Source organism: Physeter macrocephalus, chromosome 2 (genome assembly GCF_002837175.3).
Source record: "Physeter macrocephalus isolate SW-GA chromosome 2, ASM283717v5, whole genome shotgun sequence".
Lineage (NCBI taxonomy): Eukaryota > Metazoa > Chordata > Mammalia > Artiodactyla > Physeteridae > Physeter > Physeter macrocephalus.
In genome coordinates this window covers 12,422,621-12,429,354 of record NC_041215.1, presented here as the reverse complement: position 1 = coordinate 12,429,354, position 6,734 = coordinate 12,422,621, and the positions used below count along the sequence as shown (strand labels likewise).

The window sequence follows — 6,734 nt, the reverse complement described above, 5'->3', positions numbered from 1 at the left end:
AACTAATTCGTAGTATGATATCCAAAAGCCTTTCCAGCTATAGGACTCATCAGGATTTAGGGGCAGAGCCAGAATTGAACTCAGATTTTAGTCTGCTACTGGTAATATCATACCATGCTAGTGAAATGAATTATCAAAATCTATCAAATTAGCACAGTAAAGATTTATTTAAATTCCACTCTTTCCATCATAAATTTGTGGCAGCCCACCATAAAAGGCATATGCGTATAACATAGCAAGTCAGAAATAAATACTTAAGACCAAGAAAGAAAATTTCTATTTTTATTTGTGGGTCTCTTTATAGTAGGAAGTCCTATTAATGAACATGCTTAACATACCTGAATTGCATAATTGCAGATTTAAAAGCATTTTTTTTTAAAGTAATCACTTTTAAAGCAATGTACAGTCAAGCACTGTTCCTGGAGTTCCCTGGGCATTAAATAATCTAATCACCAAAACCCTAAGAGGGGGCTTCCCTGGTGGCGCAGTGGTTAAGAATCCACCTGCCAGTGCAGGGAACACGGGTTCGAGCCCTGGTCCGGGAAGATCCCACGTGCCTCGGAGCAACTAAGCCCGTGCGCCACGACTACTGAGCCTACACTCTAGAGCTCCCGTGTCACAACTACTGAGCCCCGTGTCACAACTACTGAGCCCACGTGCCACAACTACTGAAGCCTGGGCACCTAGAGCCTATACTCCACAACAAGAGAAACCACCGCAATGAGAAGACCGCACACCACTACAAAGTGTAGCCCACCCCCCCGCTCGACGCAACTAGAGAAAGCCCGTGAGCAGTATCAAACACCCAGCGCAGCCAAAATTTGATAAATAAAATAAATTTATTTAAAAAAACAAACAAACTCTATGAGGAAAGAACAATCACTAACTCCATGTTATTTTACAGATGAGGGAAACAGAGGCAGAGAAGTAGAGTAAGTAGAGCAGCACAGCCAAGGTCACACCACTAAGTAGCAGAGCCACACTGTGGACTCAGGAAGCTGGGTGCCATTCCTGTTCACAGAGGGGGCAGTCTTCCCATTCACCAAGGTCAATAAAATAAAATGAACACTGATAAACTCTCTTAGGAGTTTTAGGAACTAAGACACTTCGGTCCTTGAAGTGGGGACACTGCTTGCAATAGGCAGAATTCTAACAGAGCCCCTAAGACTCCTACTTACTGAAGTACACAAACCTTCCACTTATCCAATCAAATTCTAAATCTAGGTGCTGCAGTGAAGGGATTTTGCAGACAGAATTAAGGTTCAAAATCAGTTGATTTTTTTAAGATGGGGAGATTATTCTAGGTGGATGTTACCTACTCAGGCACCCCATGAAAAGGACCTGAACTCTTCATGAATTGAAGTACAAAAGGGACAAGAGGGAGACTCTCCATTGCTGGCTCTAAAGAAGTCCAATGCTGGGGCAGGGAAGGCAAGCGAGAGGCCTCTAGGAGCTGAGATTGTCCCCTGACTGACAGCCAGCAAGGAAACGGAGACCTCTGTCCTGCAACAGCAAAATCTGAATTATGCCAACAAGCCGAAGCTTAGAGGCATTCTTTCCCAGAGCCTCTGGATGCTAACATGTTCCCGTGTGTATCTGAGCAGGAAACCCAGTCACGCTGTGCCTGGACTTCTGACCTACACAACTGTGGGCTAGTCAAATAGGTATTGTTTTCAGTCAGTAAGAGTGTAGTAAAAGAATTAATGTTCTACTCAACCTCCAGGTTCGTGAACAAAATAAATGATTGTCATTGTTTTAGGCCACTGTTTCGGGGTGGTTTCTTATGCAGTGATAAACAATCAGAATACCTATACTTATGAAAACAGTAAGGTATATTTATACATTTTAACTGCTTTGAACAGTCACTTAAGGAATGAGGAACTCTATTATATGCCATCATTGGGAGAGGAACTGGTGTCACTTTCTGGAGAGTAGCTTTTGGTACCTAACAACAATCCTACATCAGTTTACCCTAAGGAAATCAAAGATGTGGGCAAAGATTTATCCACCAATATGATGTCATAAGATTGTTTATAACCAAACCATAGAAGAAAGCTAAGAGCCTCCAAATTGGGATTGGTTTAAATAAAAACAGCTCACTGTCTGAAGGAATGCGCTATGAAGCCACTAAGAAAAGAATGACAAGAGGTCTCAACCAGAGTTAATGAATGGGCTTCAGGAGTTCTACATTCAAAATATATCTGTGCGTTTTTCCTGGGAGATGATGCATAAGCTTAATCAAATTCTCTGATGTAGAAGAGTATTTAGTGACAAGACAAAATATTTTTGGTACTTTTTTAAGACAAATGAGCAGATTAGGTGTGTGTACATGCAGAGGTGGCTTTTATTTCCTTCAATGAGTTGTTCATTGTTTTCAAACATTTGCTCAATGAACATATATTTTTATATTCAGAACATGTTTAAAAAATTGAGCATCTAAGAACTTCAAATTCTTTAATGTTTCATTACTAAAGCCAGTCAAGTTTTCAATGGGGAAAAAGGGGAAAAAATTGCAAAATTCCTATACTTTTAATATAATGGTTTAATCAATCTTCTAAAACTGATTTCAAAGAAATTCTAAACAAATAAGCAAACAAACAAAAAACCCTCACCACAGTCAGAGGAAAGTAGACTAAAATTCCTGACTGGTTCTAAATAGCACATCAAAGTGCAATTACATGAAATAATTTCTCCCTCTAATGGAGGGAATTAGAACACAGTGGTAAATTTTTCTGAACAAGTGTACTCTCCTCCTACAAAGTATTATGAATTCATGTCCCTTACATGGAAATATGGAACCAAAAAAGTTAGAAAGTAAAATTGCTTGATATTCTATTACTTCAATAAGACTAATGATAAGGCTTGGGAATACTTTTCCTTCCTGTCATCTGGTCTCCTTCCTCCCTTCTGTACACTGGCGAGAGTGATTTTTCTGGGACAAAGCTCCCATCATATTGGATATCAAATTTTATATTCACCTTTTCTCCATTTAACATTGAAATCAATCATTTCTCATATAATCAGGGGATTCATAACCTTGATATTTTTATGTGGGTTACAAAATATTCCACTGAGTGGGTTTACTGCTTAAGTATTTTACACATTTAAATTCTTTCCAACTTTTCAATATTAACCGTTTTTATGCATGAAGGCTATCACTTGGTATATAACCTCTACTATAACTGTTGGCTTACTTCCTTACTTAGAGAAAGTTATTTGAAGATAGGGGGTGTATTTTTTTAAGTGTTTATTCCCAGCACCTGTGCCTAGCACAACGTAGATGGTCAATAAATAATTGCTTAATAAGGAAAATCCCTGCCAATACAAGATGTACGCGTGTGAAAGACAGACTGTGTGTTTTTCTCTAATTGGATAGATGAAAACTTGTCATTTTCTTTAATGTGCAATTTTTTTTTGCTTACAATTAGTAATTAAATTTCTCTTTTAGATTATATTGTAAAAAGTCAGATTCTCTGAGGCAAAAGGGCCTGGCACTACCCATTACCTATATAACCTTGGACAAGTTCTATAAGTCTAGGCCTCAACTTCCTCACCTATAAAATGGAGATAAGCTCCCATATCACAGAGCTCTTGTGAGGATTACATGAGTTAAAACACATATAAAATTAGAAGAGTGCTTGGTACACAGCATATGTTCAATTAATGCTGAATGAATGAACACGTGACCGCAAGCAGTAGTGAAGGGCTTAAAACGAAATAGTCTCATCCCACTCCCACATCCAGCACTCAAGAAGCGACCGATTCTTTACTCAGGGTTTTAATTGTAAAATACGATATGCGTCCTGAGAAGTGCACAGAACAAAACTGTCAATGTGACAAATAAAAAGAGAATAGTTACATAACCACTACTCGAATCTGAAAGTATTGATACATGACAGTATTTCAAAAACCCCCCATATCCTTTTCTCACCACAATCTCCTTCCCTCTTCCAGGTTAAACACCATCCTCATTTCTCCACAATCATTTCCTGTAACCTGCATGCATCCCTAACAAAAGAGTTTAGTTTGTCAACATCTAACTTTATGTAGAGGATCATAGTATACGAAGTCTTTTCTATCTTATTTCTTTCACTCAACATTGGTTTAAAAAATTCATCCACATTGCAGCCTGTAGCTCTAGTTCATTCAATTTTATTGCTTGACAGTTTTCCCACTGTACGAATACACATAATTTGTTTAATTTTTGACTCTTAATGGACATTTGGTTTGTTTTCAATTTGTGCTAATGCAAATCATGGACAGGAATCCTGCTGTACTGGTTATTCTGGTGCATTTACACAGGGCCGGGGTGAGGGCTGCTGGGTCACAGGTTATTTATATACCTTCAGTTGATGGAGAGTGCTAAACGCTTTCCAAAGTAGTTGTGTCAATTTACACTCCAGTATAAGCAGGGTAGAAGATTCCCATAGTACTCCGGGTCTACAATACCTGATACTACCACACTTTATTTATGTATTTGTCAAACTGATTGGCATGTAGTTTCATTGGTTTTGACTCACTTTTCTCTTATTACTTAATGAAGTCGTACACTTTTCTGTGTTTACTGGCTGTTTGGATTTCCTTTTGTATGAGGTTTACGTCAATTATTGTCATTTTTTATTATTTTTAAAATTATTATTTATTTATTTTTGGCTGTGTTGGGTCTTCACTGCTGCGTGCAGCCTTTCTCTAGTTGCGGCGAGTGGGGGCTACTCTTCATTGCAGTGGCTTCTCTTGTCGTGGAGCACAGGATCTAGGCGCACGGGCTTCAGTAGCTGTGGCACGTGGGCTCAGTAATTGTGGCTCGCAGGCTCTAGAGCGCAGGCTCCATAGTTGTGGCACACGGGCTTCGTTGTTCCGCGGCATGTGGGATCTTCCCGGACCAGGGCTCGAACCCGTGTCCCCTGCCTTGGCAGCAGATTCTTAACCACTGCGCCACCAGGGAGGTCCAACTATTGTTATTTTGAATTCTTCTCCATTTCCAAGTAATACTCTTACATGACTATTTTCTGACTAAATTGGAGGCATTATCTGTTCACTTTGTAATTTACTAAGTAAGGGGTTAGTTCCTTTACACTCTTTCCTATGTCCACACTGCTCAGTCACGTGATGTCATCATTAGTTATTCCACTGCTCATGATCTCTGTGACTTGTAGTGATGGACTTAAACAACTACATTGTTGATCAACTATAAAGTCTCTCAATGTCACGCTTTGTAAAATGAGGACATTCATACCATCTTCCCTTTGTTCTACCTCCTGTCTACCTTCCAAACCTAGCTTTTACATTGTCAGAGTTGAAATTTATATTCTGTTCTATGTGCAGTTAAGTCTTCTGTTATTTGAGAGTCAGTAGGGAGTAAGGTTTAAGAGAACAGGCGGAGAGCCTAAACTCAAAGCCTCGATCCAACCCTAAATTAGGTACAGCCTGGGCAAGTTCCTTCCCTGTCTTAGCTTCCTGTTCTCAAAAGTGGGAATGATATTAGCACCAACCTCATAAGGCTATTCAGAGGATTAAATGAGTTAATATATGCAAAAACACTTAGAGCCTAATATATACTACGTACATACTAGTACACAATACATTTCAGTACATACCAAATTAATACTAATACATACTAAGTAGAGTTTAGGTTATTTATTTATTTATTTATTTTTTGTAGGAGTTTTTTATTATTTATTTATTCATTTTTGTGCGAGGGCTTTCTCTAGTTGTGGCAAGTGGGGACCACTCTTCATCGCGGTGCGCGGGCCTCTCACGTTAGTTATTTGTTATTACATGCAAGTTGACAATAAAAGTTGCAAATCAAGACAGTATTGCCATTATTACAATTAAATTAACATTGCCCACTGCAGATGTACTGTCTCTGTGTATAGACTACACCTCGTTCCATACTGTGTCAGTGTCACTGCCCTTGTGCAGGGTGACCACATACCCCAAGCCGCCTTGGGCTGTTCCAGTTTATACCTGTTGTCCTGATGTTACAGCATTAGAGCGCCTCCTTACACTACTGAAGTGTAAGGAGTTTGGACAAGTTCTGGTTTGGACAACAAATTAGATAGGTGGTCATTACCCCTGTGTATCACTGAAAAGGGGGACATCTACAGTGTCAAGTTTAAGTGGATTCTTCTCTTCCTCACCAATAGTAAGTTAAAAATCAACCACAGCTTAGTTTGCTTCATGTTTATGTCAGTATAGCCTTTTCTCCTCTGGAGTTCAAGTTCCTTCTCCTCTTCCTCTCCCTCCTCCCTTCCAACAGTGCCTAATACATAGTAAGTACAATATGAAGTAAGTAAGTAAGTACAATACTAACGACATGTTTTCATTTTTATTTCTTAGAGTTCAAATGTCCAACATTCACCTTTAAGGAACCATTCAAGGGAATACAATGCAGATGGGAGGGGAAAACAGAACCCTCACACAAGCTGTGCAGTGCTGCAACCAGCCTTCCGCTTGAAAAATAATCTTCTCTATAGCTTTAAAGTGATAACTTTGTACTTGCAAAGCTTCTTGTTTCAAACTGATTTTCTCTGGCTATTCCTGAACACTTTCTGAGGAATCATCAACCTCTTCGACTTCTGAGGAGGAAGGACTCTCTACTATCACAGTCACAGGAAATTCTGATGGCCCTGAGTGTCACAGGAAGAAGATAGGAAACCACAGAGCTGTTAAACTAAAGTGCAAAGAAAGAAGACAACATTGTATAAAAGACAACACAAGCCAGATACCAAATA

At 39.2% G+C, this 6,734-nt stretch overlaps 1 pseudogene; it reads right to left on the bottom strand.

Annotated features, from left to right (window-relative positions):
* LOC102991650 (centrosomal protein of 78 kDa-like) overlaps nt 1-6,734 on the bottom strand; it is a 28,910-nt pseudogene that overhangs the window by 14,118 nt on the left and 8,058 nt on the right.